The 22,676-nt window shown below is 32.3% G+C and overlaps 1 protein-coding gene across 2 annotated transcripts in view; it reads right to left on the bottom strand.

Annotated features, from left to right (window-relative positions):
* LOC113511408 (uncharacterized) overlaps window positions 1-18,108 on the bottom strand; it is a 118,676-nt gene extending 100,568 nt beyond the window's left edge. For both annotated transcript variants that reach the window (XM_052899643.1, XM_052899642.1), the window contains exon 1: window positions 18,077-18,108. The gene's annotated coding sequence lies outside the window, so the exon portion shown is untranslated. The remainder of the gene's footprint in view (window positions 1-18,076) is intronic.
* Between the last annotated feature and the right edge of the window lie 4,568 nt (window positions 18,109-22,676).

The raw sequence follows: 22,676 nt of genomic DNA on the forward strand, positions 1-22,676 counted from the left end.
TATATTTTTATATAAAATTAACGTTTTTCCACTAGTAAGTAAAATAATGTGGAATTACAAACATAAATAATTATTATTGTCCACTAAAATATACGACCATGTGGTCCCGGCATAGAATAGGCCACCCCTTCCTATCCCGTGGATGTCGTAAGAGTCGACTAAGGGAGGGCGAGGGATGGGCAGCAGCATCCCTTTTAAAACATCACCAAGGCTAACTGTGGTCGCCAATCCACCTGCCAGCGTGGAAACTACTGTCAAAACCTCCCAACGGGAAAGCTTCTAACAAAGAAAGATCTAACATAATTCTTTGCTATTTGAATTCATCTCCTCGATCTCGATTTCTCTCGATTTCTTCTTGAATAGTGAATAAGATATATATATATATATATATATATATATATATATATATATATATATATATATATATATATATATATATATATATATATATATATATATATATATATATATGTGTATATGTGTCTTATAGGTACCTCTGTCCCATTCCTGAGTCCTCAGGAATGGCAACGCATGGGGGGTGTCATGGGCGAAACAGTATACTCTGTTTTGTCCATGGTACTGCTGATGTCTCTAGGCGACGGTTACCACTTTCCATCAGGTGGGCCGTCAGCTTGTTTGTCATTCTAAGTAGTATAAAAAAAATCTAATCAGACGAGAGAGAGACATTTGTACAAAGACTTTAATTAATTAATTAATACTCTTATTAAACCTAATTAATAGTTATTCTGATGATAGATCTGTTCTAATGTTATGTTTCGAACCAGTAGCACTATGGTGTATATATGTATATACATATATGTATATACATTTATATTTATTTGCAAATATAAAAGATAAATTGATTCGTCTAGATGTAATACGAAATCGTGTTTCACCATCAAACCGACGGAAATTCACTAAAATAGCCAATATATAAAGCAAACTGAATTATCACCCGATCCATTGCCCCAATGCAATCTTGTACCCGATTGTATCCAACTCTATCTATGGCTGGGGTGAATGACATCTCTAAATAGATATTCCCATTTCCCCACCTGTTTAAAATACTCTTTATAGCTTTCTTTGTTTTCTTTAAACAAAAAATTTAGTCAAACAACCGTGCCTTGTTCAATTTAATATTTATATTCAAACTGGTAGTTAGATGTTATAAATCTCTTTTGCTATAGTTTCATAGTTAAATCCCAATTAAATTACTTTCTATTTTTAATAAAATAGTTAAAAATAAACGTTTAATATTTTCTTTTATGTTTTATAAAGTGAATGTCATATGTAAATATATTTTGACATCAATTTAAAATACTGTTTCTACCCAAGTACTCTCTTTAATATAATGGTTATTTCAATAACTTTTTTTGTTTTTATTTAAGCCAATAGTTTAGCCAAAGAACTGTGCTTTGTAAAGCTTCATTTCTTAGCTTACAGTGCGGTATCAAAAGAAGTTTTTCCTGCGAACGCTCAGACTGTAGAATAAGCTCCCTGACAAGGTTTACCCTAGAGACTACAATTTTTTTTTTTTACAACTCAAGGGGCAAACGAGCATTCGGCTCACCTGATGTTAAGTGACTACCGCCGCCCACGATCACCCACAACGCCAGCGGCATTGCAGGTGTGCTGCCGGTCATTTAAAAAGGAATATACTCTTTTCTTGAAGGTTATGTTGTCGTATCGGTTCGGAAATACTGCTGCTGGAGGTTTTTCAAAAAGGGTATATTATAATTTCTTCAGGCCACCTGATGGAAAGTGGTAACCGTCGCCTATACACATGAGCAGTACCATAGACATAACAGAGTATATTATTTCGCCCATGATACCCCCATGCGTTGCCGCTCCTGAGGCTTCAGGTGTGATACCTCTGTACCCTATAAATTCACTGCCACATCCCGCCCTTCAAATCGAAACATAGCCATGCAAACATAACTACTTCATGGTAAAAACACGAATGGGACAGAGTTACCCAAGCAAACGACTTTTGTACAAAGTCTCCCTCTAGCGGACGTATTTATATACAATATTAGTTTTAATAAAATAGAAATATTACACAAACGTCTATATCTAAATTACAATTGAATATTTTATTGGATTTTTCCTTAAGAATAACCTAATAGCGTTCACTATTGACGTTTGGACACCACAAAATGACTCAATGGAAAACACAGCCATGAACTATAGAATAGAACAAGCGATCGATGCAGTCTGCACGCCACACGGTTGCACCTGGTGTTTTTATTGCCACGAAACGTAATTTAGTATTAGATAACAGAACGACAAAGAATCAAGATGGTTGTTGGGTTTTCTTTAAAATAAAATTCGACTTTTTAGTGTAAACAAATTTTAGACTGCAAGAGGAAAGCAGCGATTTCAATTTAGAAAAAAATATGGCGGCCAACACTGGAATAAACTTTATTATTTTTTTTAAATAAATAAGTTGACGGCCCACTAGTAGAAGTGGTAACCGTCTGTCGCGTAATACTAATCGTGACTATTGAGTTTTTTTTTTATTATATAAGGGTATTTGAAAATCCCAATGCTAATGGTTTACATTGGGGTTTCCCCTTGTATTTCGCATATAAGGAATGGGACAGAGGTAACCAAGCAATCGACTTTTATACAAAGTTTCCCTGTATGTGATAGATATATATATATATATATATATATATATATATATATATATATATATATATATATATATATATATATATATATATAGTTTGTATAAGTTTATTATTATATGTTATTAAATGCCTTTAAGCTATATATTATCTTTATCAAATGTGTTTTGAATGAATTAGTACTGTTTTCCTTCTTTCTATAGTACTGATCGTGACTCAATAGTCAGATTGAATAATATACATGGATACAATAGATATACAACATATATACTATGACGCCCATGGTACTATTCATGACTTGTTTAGTAAAAAGAAGCTATTTTAGCCGGGGGTTAGCTTGCTATCTCTTCTCGAGAGAAGATGTGTATTTTTTTTTATAATATTAATTAGTTAATAAACAAAATATATCCATTGATCCACCTTAATTTTAAACCGACTTAAAAAAAAGAAGGTTCTGAAATTGGTTCAAATTTTATTATGTTTGTTATCAATTATTAGTTAGAAAATACTTTTTTTTTTAAAGGATATACTTACAGATTAGTTCCATAGTGATTTCATTAAAAATCGTTTAGTAGTTTAGTTTTTAAAGCAAAATAATTGGTTTTACTAAAGTTAAAATTGTTTTTTTTTTTTTTATTGGTGGAATACAATTCCAAATTATATAGACTCCCGTAAGCTTACGGATGTCGACAAATTAATACTCGTCTTGCCAACACTAGCTCCAATGAACTTACAAAGTTAGATAGAGAGCTCACATTTCGTCTAAGAACTTTACATTCAAAGTGGCGCCGTTCTTCGAAAGTTTATCTAAAGCTACTTAGTGTCTATGCGAACTAGATAACCACTGATATTAATTAAATTAAATATGGTAACCATTTGTTAATTTTGAGCGCAAAATTAAAAAGAATGCGACCTAAATTAATAATAATAATAATAAACTCTTTATTGCGCACAATAGAAATGTACACAAGGAATATTTATACAGAATGTGCATATACAAAAGGCGGCCTTATCATTAAAAGCAATCTCTCACAGACAACCTGGCATAAGTAGTAAATAAATACAGAGATAAAGGTAGATGGCGCTAGTCAGATACAGTAAACACAAGATAGTAACCTAAAAAATGTATATCATTCTAAATCTTGTTTATATAAAAATAAGACTAAATTACATATACATATATAATGTAACATAAATAATAGTACATAAACAGAAATATATAAATAGATCAAGATAAATCTCTCAAACATCAAGGCAAATTAAAAAGATAGGTAATAGATTTTACCTGCCTCTTGAACGAGACAAGAGATGGCGCTGACAATAAAAAGAGGTGAGGAGTTCCAAAGACAGACAGGTTGGATGAAAGAATAGCAATAGAATTTAGAAGAATGAATAGGGGTTACTAAACAAATTAGTATTCGATTTTAAATTCATACCGTCGAGAAAAGTTTAAAAAATTATCAAGAACAGGTGTTATTTTTCCAAGGGTTCGGTGCGAAAGGGCGTTCACTACCAATAAATAACTTTTGTAATAACAAAGAAAGTAGTTCAGTGGTGACAAAGTTTTAATATAAGTTGAAATAGTTGAAGAGTATAGTTCTATCTATGTTTATATAGATAATAAACATGTGTCCCAATAAAGACGAGTTACAAACTAATCTATCTACAGACGTAAACCACTTCAGTTGAATCTATTGAATTGGTAATCAAATTCTGTTCAAATTGTCACTTACATAGTCTCTATATAACAACATATCGAAACATTTCACCGCAGAGAAACTTTGTACAAAAGTCGTTTGCTTGAGTACCTCTGTCCTATTCGTGTTTCTACCGTAAAGCAGTTATGTTTGAATGCCTGTGTTTCGGTTTGAAGGGTGGGATATGGCAGTGAATTTACAGGGTACAGAGGAATAACACCTGAGTCCTCAGGAATAGCAACGTATAGGGGGTATTATGGGCGAAACAGTACACTCTGTTATGTCCATGGTACTGCTCATGTCTATAGGCGACAGTTACCACTTTCCATCAAGCGGGCTGTCAGCTTGTTTGCCGTTCTAAGTTGTATAAAAAAACACAGAACGACAGGTGAACTTGCAATATCCTATTATGCGCAGTTCATTCGCTGCGTAACAAACACAATTGTGATATATTGTTTCCTTCTGAGACCGCGGTCGAAACTTTTTCGGAGTGAACAAAGGAATATTATAACATCGCAGAGTTCGCCAAACGATGAGAGGCGAAGTTTGAGAGAAAAAAAAATATTAATATTTTTGTAAATCACCAAATACAAGTTCCCCGAGGACGGGGGGATCATCCTGAAACCCCGAAGAGTGTTGGGAGGGGAGGGGATGAAACGGAAACAATGTTTAACGTAAAATAATACGCTGCGACTGTACGAACTTTGTCAAGATTTCGCCGAAAATGGAAACGGCGCGCCCATAATGGAACGATACAATTACCTCTAATGTGTCGTGTTATTGTACATTCGTTTCTTATTACTGTTGGCTTCCTTTGTTGGTTTTCAACTTTGTGACAAACACACTTAAAGTCAGACATCGGGTTTCGTGTCGAATTACTTTAAGGCGGACGACTTTATACTAAAGAAGACTATACAAAAATCGTTTGCTTGGACACCTCTGTTCCATTCGTATATATAGATTGTCCACAAATGCTTCAATTATTTAACTTCCGTGTTCCCTCTAGAATACTTCGGAAACAGATAACATCTTTATGTCCTCCGTTAAGAAGAACAGTGTTAGGAGCCAACTCGCCTGTACCCAGATTATGTAGGATTCTGAATGCTCACAGCGATCAAATTGACATCAATTTTGAATCCATCAACATAGACATAAGTTCTTGATCTACTTATTATTCAGATATTGTTATTGTCATTGTTTAATAATTATTAAATATTATAATAGTTCATGTGGTGTTCTGCCTGTACATAAGACTTTTATTAGGCAATTTTTTTTTTTGCATTGATTAAGTTAGCATGATAAAATGTAAAACGCTGCTACCTATTTTTTTTTTATAAACTTAGAATACACAGGAATGAAGCAAACAAGCTGACGGCCCACCTGATGGAAAGTGGCACCATATCGCCTATAGAAAAGCAGTACCAGAGATTTTATTGACATTTCTTTTGGTTTTAAAATACTAACGCATATAATAGATTGTCCACAAATGCTTCAATTATTTAACTTCCGTGTTCCCTCTAGAATACTTCGGAAACAGATAACATCTTTATGTCCTGAGAAGAACAGTGTTGTTATTCCCTCTACCCAGATTAAATTCTGAATATCACAGCGATCAAATTGACATCAATTTTGAATCCATCAACACAGACATAAGCTTGAACACATTATTCTGTTTGTTGTCATTGTTTAATAATTATTAAATATTATAATAGTGCATGTGGTGTTCGCCTGTAAAAGACTTTTACATTAGGCAAATTTTTTTTTTGTTATTGATTAAGTAGCACGTAAAATGTAAAAATTGTATGTGAACCTTATTAAATAAATAAAAAATAAATAAATAAATTATTGAATAGTAATTGGCGTATTGACATCATTATCCCATTCCACGAAAGTCATTAAATTTTATTAAAATTAACCTCGACTTATAAATAATTACTCTACTTTTAATAGAATAACTAAGGTGATAATAATGATAGTTTAAATGTTATTTAATGAATGTAACATCAATTATTTAGTTATTTTCCCATATTTGTTTACATTTAAACAATAACAAACAATTAGAGGGTATTATAGGCGACGGTTACCACTTTCCATCAAGTGGGTTATTGGTTTGTTTGTGAAACACAATACAAAATGTTACAAATATATTGTTTCACTGCAAAGAATAATATATGAATAGATTTCCACGAGATAAATACGCCAGACTAGCCTTTGAGATATCTAATACATCTTTCTTATCCCAGGAACACCGGAGAGCACTCACGTGATTAGAGTACAGCCGGAAATAAAAGTGGCTAAATATATTACTTGGTTCACTATTTAATTTGTGTAATAAAATTCATGAGTAACAAATGGAGACTTTGTACAAATGTCGTTTGCTTGGGTACCTCTGTCCCATTCGTGTTTCAACTGTAAAGCAGTTGTGTTTGCATGGCTGTGTTTCGGTTTGAATGGGATATGGCGTAAATTTACAGGGTACAGAGGAATAACACCTGAGTCCTCAGGAATGGCAACGTATGGGGAGTATCATGGGCGAAACAGTATACTCTGTTATGTCCGTGGTACTTAACATGTCTATAGGCGACGGTTACCACTTTCCATCAGGTGGGCCGTCAGCTTGTTTGAAATTCTAAGTTTTATACAACTTAGAATTTCTTAACTTAGAAATAAAATAAAATGTTTGAATTTAGTTCAAATTTTTAATCAAAATAACTGGTACAAATAACTTATGTGTTACCTCTTCAGACCCTGTAATATTACTATTATACATATATTAACAGAAAGGCATGTATTTTATTGTGTTGTGTAAGTGAGAAGCCGGGCTCTGCCGCTAGTCTTGAATAAATCCAGTCACAGATACTTAGAAATCACAATATTAACGGAATATCTAATCAGACGAGAAAGAGACATTTGTACAGACTTTAATTAATTAATTAATACTCTAATTAAATCTAATTAATAGGCACTTATTCCAATGTCAAATCTGTTCTAATTCTAATATATATATATATATATATATATATATATATATATATATATATATATATATATATATATATATATATATATATATATATATATATATACAATCTGTACGCCTGTCTCCCATTTAGGCAGAAACAATTATATATACATATATATACACGCTCGTCGGTTACGGGTACTTTTAATTTGGCCCTTCTTCAGCACGTCGCCTATTTGGTCGACATACGTCCGTCTAGGGCGGCCCCTACCGACATCTCCATTCATTCTTGATCGATAAATCTCTTTCGTAATTCTTCTTTCATCCATCCTCTCCAAAAATATATATATATATATATATATATATATATATATATATATATACAATACCATTCCATTATATATACATATATATAATGGAATGGTAACCCCGCCTGCGCTAACGGTATACGCTAGCGGGGCACCAGTGAGGGATGATAGGTGAGAATGAAAAAGCAGGGCAATTAGCCCATCGTGATGAATACATCTGAAACTCAGCACGATGGTTTCTAGGGGGAACCACGTGGAGGTCGAACTGACAGGATATATTACTAACAATCCCTTCCCCCCTAAGCACTAGGGTTAGAACATTCATTTGGTCTTTACTATCATAATGTTATAATTATTTTAACAAATAATAAAAATATTTATAATATTAGTATAAATTACAAAAGAGCATGTTTCAATACCACAGCAGCGTGCAAACAGCTTGAAAGCGGATATTTCAGACAGATTCAATATTCACAATTTGATTGAAGAGAATTCTACAGAAATACAGATGCAGATGTATTATATCTGTCTTTATAGAATTATTTGGAAGACATTTTTAAAATATATTTAAAAAAAAAACCGGCTCACTTTATCCGGTTTAACATTGATTAATTACAACCGTAACGTTTCTCGCTCGGCAATCAATAGAGAAAGAGAGAGAAAGTAATCGTGGAATTTTACTATGTTATACAGTATCTGATATATATATTCAAATAATATGATATAGTTCGAAGTATCGGCAAACTCAAGTGGCAACAGGCCGACCGCAAAACCAGTACAATCGATGACGGTTGGAAAGGAAACGTTATCGAATGGCGACCTATGCAGGTATGTATAATTATGAAGCTATTTCAGTGCAGAAATTAAAGACACAAATTTGTCTTTATATTTGTATTGTAGCGAGATTAATTATTAAATCGTTTACATCGTAGCAAAAATTTTGTGACTTTTATATATAGCTTTTTTTTCAATGGTTGATAATGGAATAGTAACCCCGCCTGCGCTATCGGTACACTCGTATATTGGCGGAGCACTAGTGAGGCATGATTGTGAAGAAGGAAGCAGGACAGTTGGCTAATCGTGACAAATTTAACAAGAGAATTAACCACGATAATTTCCAGGGGGAACCGCGTGAAGGACGTCTCGATAGAGGATTATATTGCTAGCAAGGAGGTTACTAGTCTCCATTACTGTTAATCCATTCTACTTAAGATGAACGCTCCTACCACGAGCGCTCAGGTTATGAATAGGCTCCTTGTCGAGGTGTTCCCAAGAGACTATAGCATGGGGTTCTTCAAAAAAGAGATAAGGAGAGACGGCAACGCGCGCGTAATGTCTGTGATATTGCAGGCGTTCATAGGCTACAGTAACCGCTTACCGTCAGGTGGGCCTTATACGTGTTTGCCACTTTAGCGGTATAAAAATATATATATAAATACTATACAAAACAGTGATACCATTCTAAATACAACAATGTTTTTTATTTATTTATTTTTATATCTTGAACCCCCAGTTTCATATGTTTAATTATTCTATATTCAAACAAATTTATTATCACAAACGAATATTGGATGGGATCCAAACATGCCATGGTCATGAGGTACTCTGGCTGTGCAGTGAACTATATTTCATGCACTATATATACATTTATCAGTATGAGGAAAGGTCAAGGCTGAAAGGCTGAAATATAACTCTGTAGTATTCCAAATATTAAAGTAACATGCTGAGTGCAGACTTAGTTCTGGCCCACGTTACGAAGGACGCATAAAAATAAACTTTACGTATTTCAATTGTAAGTTTAAATTATTATACATATTTCAATTATATAATATAATAATTCGGTTTGAAGGTTGGTATATTTGAAGACGATGAATTTACAGGGTACAGAGGAATAACTGAGTCCTCAGGAATGGTAACGCATAAGCGGTATCATGGGTGAAACAGTGTACTCTGTTATGTCTATGGTACTGCTCATGTCTATAGGCGACGGTTACCAGTTTCCATCAGGTGGGCCGTCAGCTTGTTTGCCATTCTAAGTCGCATATCATTGTCATCTATTAAAAAAAACGTGTACCAAATTTCATTCAAACCCCTTCCGGAGTTTTTTTGTGAAAGAGTAATAAACATCTAACCATCCATCAGTTGTTACAAATTTTCGTCTTTATTTTATTAATAGAATACTGTTAAATAATTATTTTATAAATCAAAAACACTGATGTTTCTCGTTGCTCGTGGAACAATGAACTTATAACATTACAATGCAAATTGATATTCCTTTGTCTTATGCATGAATAGTGACGAACAAAATCGATATTTTAAGTAACATATCTACCTATTAACATAGTATATATACGCATCAGAATATGCACCCCTGTCGTGAGTTGGGAAATAGCTTTCCTATATCGCCGAAGGATTTACGATTGAATGGTTGGGCTATTGTCAAAAATGTTACGGTTTTATAACGGTATGGGAAATAACGTTTATTCGCGTCTCCATTATAGGTGCAAAGTTAACATATATACGTACATACATAATACAATATTTATTGTGTTTTTGTAATTGTAGTATACGTATGTATATATATATATATATATATTTATTTATTTAAAATTTAATGCACAGTAAAATTCTATGTACATATGGCGGACTTAACACCGAACGGTGTTCTCTACCAGTCAACCATTGGGCGAACCTAATACGTAGGCAGTGCATTATTGAATTCAGAAAAATAAAAAAATACTTGATAAATTTATATAATATACACACACGCATAATATATTAAATAAACTAATATATACAAACAATAAATAAATACATAAAATATTATTATATAAAACAATTAAATAAAACAACTGCAATAGAAGAGCAAATAGTAATCTATTTGACTCGAACAGAGTAACCAGCAGGAGAAGTTTAAAGGGAAAGTGATTTTTCTAAGAAATAGGTGCACAATTTTGTATTTAAAAGCTAGCTTTCATAGGGTAGATCTTATGTCAAGCGAGAATGTGTTCCAGTGTTTAATAGCTTGAACAGTGAAGGAATAAGAAATGAAGCCAATACGATGAGCAGGCATATGAAGAAGTAGATTCCTGCACGGACGAAGGCAACGATTGGTAATATACCCATGAAATTGAAATTTACACTTAAGGTAGTCGAGAGAATTTAATTCGAATAAAATAGAATGTACAGAGTACACAATAAATATATATATATATATATATATATATATATATATATATATATATATATATATATATATATATATATATTTATTTATTTATTTATTTAAATTTGTGTAATATATTATAAAATTAATAAATAATATTTCAGGTTATATGCATGCGTGGAAGACTTGATTTTTTTTAAATTGCATTTTTTTCTATTAATATTGTAATAGGTATATATAATAATACACGCTTATTGTGTACTCTGTACATTCTATTTTATTCGAATCAAATTCTCTCGACTACCTTAAGTGTAAATTTCAATTTCATGGGTATATTACCAATCGTTGCCTTCGTCCGTGCAGGAATCTACTTCTTCATATGCCTGCTCATCGTATTGGCTTCATCCTTCACTGTTAGCTATTAAACACTGGAACACATTCTCGCTTGACATAAGATCTACTCTAAGCAAGCTAGCTTTTAAATACAAAATTGTGCACTTATATCTTAGAAAAATCACTTTCCCTTTAAACTTCTCCTGCTGGTTACTCTGTTTGAGTCATAGATTGTTATTTGCTCTTCTATTGTAGTTGTTTTATTTAATTGTTTTATATAGTAATATTTTATGTATTTATTTATTTTTTGTACATATTAGTTTATTTAATATATTATGCGTGTGTGTATATTATATAAATTTATCAAGTATTTTGCTTTATTTTTCCTCTATTCAATAATGCACTGCCTACGTATTACTCGGTTCGCCCAATGGTTGACTGGTAGAGAACACCGTTCGGTGTTAAGTCCGCCATATGTACTAAATTTCGCATTAATTTTAAATAAATAAATATATATATATATATATATACATACGTATTTCAATTACAAAAACACAATAAATATTGTATTATGTATTACGTATATATGTTAACTTTGCACCTATAATGGAGACGAATAATCGTTACCATCCATCGTAACATTTTTGACAATAGCCCAACCATTCAATCAAACTTTCGCCTTTATTTTATATATATATGTTAATAGGTAGATATGTTAAAATATCGATTTTTTTATAAATCAAAAAATCAATTTGCATTGTAATGTTTCATTGTTGCTCAGTGTTTTTGATTTATAAAATAATTATTTAACAATTCTATTAATAAAATAAAGACGAAAATTTGATGATGGATGGTTAGATGTTTATTACTCTTTCACATGAATAATGAAACGACACAAAGATCGATATTGGCAAACAAGCTGAACTGATATCTACCTATTAACATAGTATATATACGTTTCATCAGAATATGCACCCCTGTCGTTAGTTGGTAAATTCATCGTCTTCAAATATATCGCCGAATTATTATATTATATAATTGAAATTGAATGGTTGGGCTACAATTGTCAAAAATTTTTACGTCCTTCGTAACGTTTTATGCAACATGTTACTTTAATATTTGGAAATAACGTTTATTCGCCTTTCGTCTCCATTATAAATGTATATATAGTTAACATATATATGTACATACATAATACACTATTTATTGTGATAATAAATTTGTTTGAATATAGTAATTAAACATATGAAACTGGGGGTTCAAGATATAAAAATAAATAAATAAAAAACGTAGGTATATGTTTTTTTATTTATATATATATTTTTAAACTTTAATGCACAGTATAAATTCTATGTACATATGGCGGACTATAACACGCGCGCGTGTCTCTCCTATCTCTTTTTTGAAGTCAAGTCCATTGGGCGAACGACGAGTAATACGTAGGCAGTGCATTATTGAATAGAGGATTAAAAATAAAACAAAATACTTGATAAATTTATATAATATACACACACACATAATATATTAAAAATAAACTAATATGTACAAAAAATCCGCCAATATAAATACATAAAATATTCCACTATATAAAAAAATTATATATAAAAACAAAATTTTTACAATAGATTTAATAATTAAATAACAATACAAATATAAAGACAAACAGAGTAACCAGCAGTCGCCAGATAACGTTTAACCGTCATCGATTGTACTGGTTTTTTCTGTTAAGATATAAGTGCACATATTTTGTGAATATATATAAGCTAGCTGTATAACATAGTAAAATTACGATATTATGTCAAGCGAGAAACGTGTGTTTAATCGTTTAATACCGGATGAACAGTGAAGGAATATAGAAAAAGCTTCCAAATACGATAAAGACAGATATAAACATCTGCATCTGTATTTAGATTCTCTTCAATCAAATTGTGAATATTGAATCTGTCTGAACGAAGTTTGCAACGATTTGCTCTTTTGTAATATACTAATATTATAAATATTTTTATTATTTGTTAAAATAATTTACACTTATGAAGGACCAAATGAAGTCGAGAGAATTTTGTAATATATCGAATAAAATAGAAAATGCTGAGTTTCAGATGTATTCATCACGATGGGCTAAGCGTGTATTATTATATATAGATAGCGCCTATTATAATATATATATATGTAAAAAATGCAATTTAAAAAAAATCAAGTCTTCCACGCATGCATATAACCTGAAATATTATTTATTAATTTTATAATATATTACACAAATTTATAATATATATATATATATATATATATATATATATATATATATATATATATATATATTTGCATTACTTACAGCACATAAATAACAACATACGTACACAGTAACAAGAAATAAAAAAATGCATATACAAAAAAAAGCAAAATATATAAACAAGTAACATTTTTTTTCTTTCATGCGTGTGCCATAGTAACAATAACTAAGAAGTGTAATGTATAATTCAGAATTGTAATTTTCAGACATTCAAAATTTCAAGCATAACGTGAATGTTGCCTACAGTCGTGGTCACTCTCATTGGCAATAAAGAATATATAAAATATATTTTTTATTGCACTTGTAAGTTACATATAAAATAATGTATTAATATTTTTTTAAATATACTTATCGTATATTATTAAAAATATCTATGTAGATATTTTTTTATTCAATATCAAATTGCCAACAATATGTCAGCCCACCTGATAGAAAATGATAACCGCCACGTGTAGACATGAACAGCGCCTTGGGCATCACAGTAAATACTATAACACCCACGCTTAACACCCACAACTCCTCTAATATGTTCCATGAAATTTATTATATTCAAAATTATTAAATTGACTCAGAAAATGAATCTGTGTTATTAGAGAAATCACTGATGGATATCGAGCTATAGGTAGGAGATTGAATATATGTAAACTCTATACAGAAATAACGTCGGTATAAACCGGCTATATTTATGTGACATCAAAATTATTTTTATTGGAGAAATTTATTTATTTATTTATAAATTAATTTTATTATTTATTTTTCTCGCACTGTATAACTATGTTAAAGTGAATGCTGTGAATACCTATAATAGGCATGTGCATTAATATTGTATTATATTTAATGTTTGTCATACCTATATGTTATAATGCAATATGCTGTTGGTGTTCCTTAAATAAATAAATAAAATAAAATGCTTAGAAATAAATTAATAGTAAACAAAGCTGAGCTTAAACTATGGATACTCGACAACTAATATAAATACTTTTTTTTTCTGTAAATTATACATAGCAAGTAACAGTAATAAGAATTATATTGCTCTATGACAACGAATTAAGACGTTATATATATATATATATATATATATATATATATATATATATATATATATATATATATATATATATATATATATATATATATATATATATATATATTTTATCTATTTATAAACAAAAATTTGTATTCGAATGTCATAGTAGATACAATAATTTCATACAGTACATAAAGTATAAATTAAATTAAGCATAAAACAAATATTACAGTCATCTCTTAACATAAACAATATATATATATATATATATATTCAAATTTACTATAATTAGAATTCGTCAATTGAGTACGGACACCTTTCTAGCAATATTGCCATTATGTATGTTATTATATAGAAGGATAAGCAAACTGAAGTCGCAGTGGGCTAGTCATATAGCTCGAAGAATTGGCAACCGGTAGGAAAGAAAAGTTCTTAAGTGGCGACCCGTACAGGCAAACGTAGTTTAGGACAATCCCCACTGGATGGAGTGACGACCTCAAATTCATTGTAGGGAGTTAGTGAATGCAGGTGGCTCAGAACCATTCCTTTTCGCAGTCTATGGGGAGGCCTATGTTCAACAGTGGACAGATAATGGTCGAAATAATGATGAAGTAATAAGCAGACAAAAACAAACAGATATATTTATGAATACAAATGTTTGTTTTGTTCAAGGATCGAACCTTCAACCGTCAGAAGATAAAGCCAATGTGTTAAGCCACTAGAACACCGAAGTCGTCAAAGAAATTCAACCCAGAATGGCGGCACAGATCATAACTATCCCAACACATTTATAATCCCTGCATTTTCTGTGGGTAGCAGGCGAACATTGCGCATATTCAGCCACTAGCTGGCGATCAGCCAATACGGCTCTGTACCACTTGCCAACATTTACGCGAACCTCAAAAGTAATGTTCTATCAAATTTTAAACTGAAATTGCCAATAAATATCCAATGTGTTCCAAAGAGGACGAATAAGAAAAGGTAAAACTTGTAAATTTATATACATGTACTAGGGTTCACAAACTTCTCATTTCGAGACTTTGTACAAAAGTCGATTGCTTGAGTACCTCTGTCCCATTCGTGTTTCGACCGTGAAGCAGTTGTGTTTGCATGGCTGTGTTTCAGTTTGAAGGGTGGGATATGACGTGAATTTACTGGGTACAGAGGAATAACATCTAAGTCCTCAGGAATGGCAACGCATGGGGGGTATCATGGGCGAAACAGTATTCTCTGTTATGTTCATGGTACTGCTCATGTCTATAGGCGACGGTTACCACTTTCCATCAGGTGGGCCGGCAGCTTGTTTGCCATTCTAAGTTGTGTAAAAAAAATAGAAACTGTAAAACAAATAAGACTTTAAGCACAATAAAACCATAACAATAATCCTTATTTTTGTGGTAGAGCTTTAAATATTAATTTGGCACAATTTGGTAACAATATGCAGTGTGGTCCCAGCATATTGTTACCTCTTCCATTCCAGTGGGAGACGACTAAGCAATACAAAGTGGACAAAGGTATACCATGTACCATGTGTACTACTTTATAGTACACATGGCACATGGTATACCTTTGTCCACTTTGTATTGCTACTTAGTGGTATCTGCGTTAGGGGGGAAGGGATTGTTAGTAATGCGGACTACCAATCCTATTGCTAGCAATATATCCTCTCAGGTCGACCACCACGTTGTCCCCCCTTGAAACCATCGTGCTGAATTACAGATGTATTCATCACGATGGGCTAACTGACCTACTTTTTCATTCCCATTTATCATCCCTAACTGGTACCCTGCCAGCGTATACTATTAGCGTAAGCGGGGTTACCATACCATTAACATAAATTTGGCATGGGGGTATCATGAGCGAAACAGTATACTCTGTTATGTCCATGGTACTACTCATGTCTATAGGCGACGGTTATCACTTTCCATCAGGTGGACCGTCAGTTTGTTTGCCATTCTAAGTTGTATAATAAATAATTTATAAATGCCTGTATAATGAATTGTTGAAATTAAGTACCTATTGCTTATATCGTAAACAGAAATAAGTCCATATTCATTTTAGAAGAACTTGTTAAATTATTAGCAAATATGGCCTTTTCTCTAATTTTATATAAGTATATATTCGAGTAATATAATTTCGTTTACAAGGGAAACATAAAATCAAATATTTGGTCACGAGGTAATGTTATTCGATGTATTTTCTTAACGGTTCTTGTAAAAGGCAAGTTTTTATAGCAATAAATTATATCTAAAAATATTATTAGACAAAACATTATATTATTTAGTTAGGATAGTAAAATAATGATATGTTCAACAAAGGCCTATTATCCTTATATAGTTTGAAATCAAAATAATAGGTATTCTTTTAAAGAACTGTAGTACAGTTTTATTCATAAAATTCCTCTTTTTACTACTACTAGTCTTTTCAAAGAGATTTCACGCCGGCTAGTTGAAACTTCTGGTGACCAGAAGGCTGGCCTCTAGTTTGGTCAACGCATCTCCATAGCTATTCAGCATGGAGATGCAGCAAGTCAAGTAAGCAATTTTACCAAAGGGAGACTTTGTACAAAAGTCGATTGCTTCGGTACCTCTGTCCCATTCGTGTTTCAACCGTAAAGCAGTTGTGTTTACATGGCTGCGTTTCGGTTTGAAGGGTGGGATATGGCGTGAATTTACTGGGTACAGAGGAATAACACCTGAGTCCTCAGGAATGGCAACACATGGGGGTATAATGGGCGAAAGAGTATACTCTGTTATGTCCATGGTACTGCTCATGTCTATAGGCGACGGTTACCACTTTCCATCAGGTGGGCCGTCAGCTTGTTTGCCATTCTAAGTTGTATAAAAAAAAGTCTCCTAGGTACCCTACCAGTTAGTAGTGATCTCAAAGATTTTTTTTTATGTTTAAGTAATTTTTTATGGTTTGGTTTTTTTATATGTATAGTACGTAGATGTAAGATGTGTATATAATAGATAGATTATATTTTTCAAATATTTTTGTATGTGTTTGATATAAGATCTTCTAAAAGAGTTTATAGTACAGTAAAATAAATTTTTGAAATTTATTTTTATATTTAAATTTTATTTTTAAGCTTCAAGAGTTCTTCAGCTAAGACGTCAAATTGCACTATAGAACGTTTAAAATTGTTAAGTCACCGTGTAGCTCCCGACATAGAATGGGCCACCACTTCTTTTCCTGTGGGTGTCGTAAAAGGCGACTAAGGGAACTTAATGATCGAGAAATAGGCAGCAGCGTTCTTAAAATACCACCTACAAACTTAACAGCGGTTGCCAACCCGCCTACCATGCGTAGCAACTACTAACAATACCCCCTTATGGGGAGGCCTACTCGTATGTCCAGCAGTGAACAGTTAACGGCTAACATGACGATTATGATGGTTCAAATATTTCTTTACAATATATGTATAAATACTGATTATTAATGAAAGAAGAAGAAAGACATATCTTTATTCAAGTAAACTTAAATTTAAGCATTTTTGAACAGTAATTTTTTTTCATTACCACCCATTCGTAATGCAATTTCAGCCAAGAAGAACGGACAAGAAACTCAGCTGTTATTTGTTTTTTCTATAAGTCTAATTATATAAATAATTAATTTATAAAAAATGTTTATACTCGTATATGAAATCCAATATTCACTCACCCAATTGCAATTTTTGATGCGTTGGACTACCTGAAAAGAAAATATTAATTATAATAATTAGAAAACATAGGAATTTATCAATTTTACATATATACTAATGCCAATATATAGATATAACCTAAATTATTAAATTACTTAAGCAATCATTTATTACGATTTGTGCAATGATACATACTTAGTGTTAAAAATAAACCTTTATAGGCATTGGTATTTTTTTTAAATGAAAAACAATCAAGTCGGCGTGTTTTCCATTCTAAGTTGCAAAAAAAGAAGACCGACAAAATTTTCTAAAAATTATAGTATCGACTCCTATTGTTCTTATTAATTTATTTCATTTATTTATTTATTAAACACGAGAAATATACAACATGAGTACATTGAACCCAGCACTAGGCGAACCTGTATCGCGGGAGTCCATAAGGGATTACAAAGACACAGACAGACACAAGGATTATTAGGACTCCTCGTTTTAATTTATCTCAAATATTTCCCACATACAGACATCGTCTAGTAACATTTTTATTATGTTATTAAAATAAAATAAAATAATGAAGTTCCATCAGGAGGTCACAACACGAACAATTAATTAAACCATATCAATAACAAATAGATTTCAAAATTGATTCGATACTGGCAAAAATATCGAATAAAATTAACACAAAAAAAATAAAGGTGAATTCAAATCTCTACCTGTTGGAGCCTAAAAATAGAAGGGAAGATAATTATGAGCCTTTATTGAAACGTAAGATGATTGATTAGATCAAGACGAAAAACAATAACAATATAAACACAAATACACTGACGTAGGTATATTTCTCTGCGTAATCAAGATCCTGGCTTCAATTCTCAGGCGGACTAATTAAAATAACAATTTTTTCGATTCTCTTTAAAGAACTCAGAATGGCAAACAAGCTGACGGTCCACTTGATGGAAAGTGGTAGCCGTCGCCTATAGACATGATCAGTACCATGGACATAACAGAGTATTCTATTTCGCCCACGATACCCCCCATGAGTTGCCATTCCTGAGGACTCAGATGTTATTCCTCTGTACCCTGTAAATTCACTGCCATATTCCACCTTTTAAATCGAAACACAGCCATGCAAACACAACTGCTTTACGGTAGAAACAAGAAGAGAATGTATAAAATGATAACAGTTATCTATAGATAAGAACAGTACCATGCATATCATGCATTGCCATTCCAAAAGACTAAGACCCTTGAAAACGGGATTTTCGGGTTTGAATTTTCTTTTGTGACCTCATATATTCACTGTCTTGTTTTTTATAACATAACGAAGTATCCTGATTATAGAACCGAGCTTTTATGTGGCGTATATCAACTATACCTAAACAGTTTCATGTTAGTATCTATAGTAATTTTACTAATGTAATCATTATCATCATATCAGTTTGTAACTTTTACCAGAGGGAGACTTTGTACAAAAGTCGATTGCTTGGGTACCTCTGTCCAATTCGTGTTTCTACTGTGAAGCAGTTGTTTGCATGGCTGTGTTTCGGTTTGAAGGGTGGGATATGGCGTGAATTTACAGGGTACAGAGGAATAACATCTGAGTGCTCAGGAACGGCAACGTATGGGGGGTATCATGGGCGAAACAGTACACTCTGTTATGTCCATGGTACTGCTCATGTCTATAGGCGACGGTTACCACTTACCATCAGGTGGGCCGTCAGCTGGTTTGCAATTCTAAGTTGCATAAAAAAAACTGTAAATTGCTGAACATAAGTCTCTCCCTAGGGGGTTTTTATCAGTAATTACGTAGCTTGGCAGACGGATTGGCAACCGCAGTTAGGGTTTGGTTATGTTTTAGGAGGGACGCTGCTGCCCATTCTTTGCCCTCCCTTAGTTGCCTCTTATGACTTCCACAGGAAAGGAAGGGGTGGCCTATCCTATACCGAGACCACACGGCAACCAATGTAATCTTTTAAAGGAAACAATAAAGAATGTCTATCTGACTTATATACCACCAATATTTATAATTAGAATGAAAATTTATAACGAAAATCTAAATAACTCAATGATTAGCTGGTAGAGAATGTCATACGAAGTTCCGTTTGTACAAATTTTATTGTGCAGTAAAGATGAAATAAATAAACAAAACTTAAAGTTCAAAATAGGACTCTCGCTGGAATGCGACCTAAATAATTCTTCTGCAGCTATTAAGTAAAAAAAAAAAGGAAACGTTATTTTCTTCGGTTCCTAGAACAAATTAAATGTAAACACACGACCGTGCGTGATGTAACTGACAGACATGTTATATTAAATCGCCATTTTTTATATTAAATCTTTTAATGTTTCAGTATGAATTATGTACAGTAAAAAATTATAATACAATACATGATATTGTCACAAACCAAGTGGATGTGCTTCAGAGTTCCAATATAGAACGGGTCGCCGCTTCCTTTCCCGTGAGTGTCGTAAAAGGCAACTAAAGGCACTTAGTGCTTGTGGAATGGGCAGCAGCCAGTCCCTTTTTAAAATATTATCAAAGATAAATAATAAAAATATTATGTAATACTCCAATAAATCTAAATGGATATTGAGAAAAATCTCGAAACGTACAATAGTATGCTATGCCAAACAAAAGTTCCGAATTGTCATTTAATTTCAACCTACCCTTAATTTAGATTTCCCCAATTATGCAGTACATATATTTTTAAATACATCAATAACACTGAGCCAATCTAGCAGTCGCAATGCCAAATGACTATATCTGTAGGCAAAGAGCATATTTTTTTTAAAAGGCCGGCAGCACACCTGCAATGCCGTAGGTGTTGTGGGTGATCATGGGCGGCGGTAGTCACTTACCATCAGATGAGCCGCATGCTCGTTTGCCTCCTGTGTTGTAAAAAAAAGGTGTCCCTGAAGAACTGTCAGACTTTCAGATATTCCTTATGAGGCCGCCATAGTCACCCAGGTGTACTGGTCTCAACAAAATTAGAATTAATAGACTCATACTCAAGTTTGGGACGTTAAAATTAAATGTTATTATTGCTATTTAACAAACAAATAAAAAAAGCTTCCCATTTTGAAGCCGCTTTAAAAAAGCACTCCAAAGCTACCACTTAAAATACACAACAAGAAATACAATCAAATTCAAAAACACGTTCCTAAATCTGCTGAAAATGTCAAATGCTACTCAGAAGACAAAAGGCAAACAAGGCGTTATGATGTTGAAGAGCTTACACGCTCATGTTGAGAGACCGTGTGTTCTCTCGTTACTGGAGACTTAAGAGGGCAGTAATGAATTTGACGAGAGCTCACCAGCTACATTCCTTGGAGGGCACTCTATTAGGAGCAATGTTACGTACTAAAGGGTACTAAGACAAGTGGAGGTGTTGATTAAATAAAATTGTTGTTCTGTTCACGGAGTTCTTGGAAAGTGTTAATTGAAGATTTTCAAAATGGTGTCTATTTATAAAATGGGAAAGATGTCGATTTATGAGAATTTGCGACTTAAGATTATTTATAGATGCTCGAACACTATTTCTGTCTATGTTATGGCTATTGTACATATAATACTAATATTTTATTTATTTTCATATTTATGTTTTCATTATCAAAATGCTTAGTATTTTATTTTAATTGTATATTTTCATATTATGTTTTATTTATTTTTCATTGTTTAACCATTATTTATACTGCTTTTCGTTATTACTATCTCATTATTTTTTTAAGGAATTCTAATTAATTCTGCTACCATCAGTATTTTGACGACTTTCAACTTTTGAGGTTTCACTACTATTATTATTAACAAAAGTTCTACAACGTACTTTATAACTCATCAATCTCCAACCGTCATTCAGTCCACGCACATGTTGTGTGTCCGTGTCTTAGCTCTAAACAAAGCATTTCACACAAATTAATAGATCGAGTCTTTCGCAGTCTGGGCGCTAAATGGTCAACGCTAGGCTCCAAGCAGAGACCCATTAATTGGCTGAAGATGTCTCGTTTAGAGGTGAAACACGTGTGGCAAAACTGAATAACAGTCAGAGATTAGCTAATTTAGGGAATAGAATTTAGAATACCCCAAACTTAGCTCGAAAATTATATTTATTTAAAGTTTTATTAAACTACTACAATATGAACCATTGATAATTCAATATAAAGCAATTCAGACGTAATTCCACTAAAACTTAGTTTACACTTGTCCTTAGAATTATCACTTCACAATAATATCAATTTAAAATTTTAATTTTAAAAATAGAAAATGGTGGTTTAGTATCGATTCCGATCTGTTTTTAGAAAGCGGTTTATCTTCCAAATAAATACATTTAAGAAAGGTCCGATAGCTACTTGAAAATCGCTGAACGACAAGTTAAACATCTCCCTAACGGCACAAGTTGTTAGGTAATTCCCAAAGGAGATTTAATCCCACCAAGCTATCGATAGGCGAGCTTACTCTTATTTTTAGCAATATAAAATTTTGTAAATTGTAAATCTTAATCCTTTATCTCTCTTTTATTATATAGATATTGGAGGTCCTAAAAAGTCTATTTACCTGGAATTTCTTATTTGTTTACTCTTTATTTCTCAATAAAACTTTCTACAAGTGGTAAGTTTAATGACTTTATATAA

This window comes from Galleria mellonella, unplaced genomic scaffold (assembly GCF_026898425.1).
Source record: "Galleria mellonella isolate WM207_F2 unplaced genomic scaffold, CSIRO_AGI_GalMel_v1 utg606, whole genome shotgun sequence".
Taxonomy (NCBI): domain Eukaryota; kingdom Metazoa; phylum Arthropoda; class Insecta; order Lepidoptera; family Pyralidae; genus Galleria; species Galleria mellonella.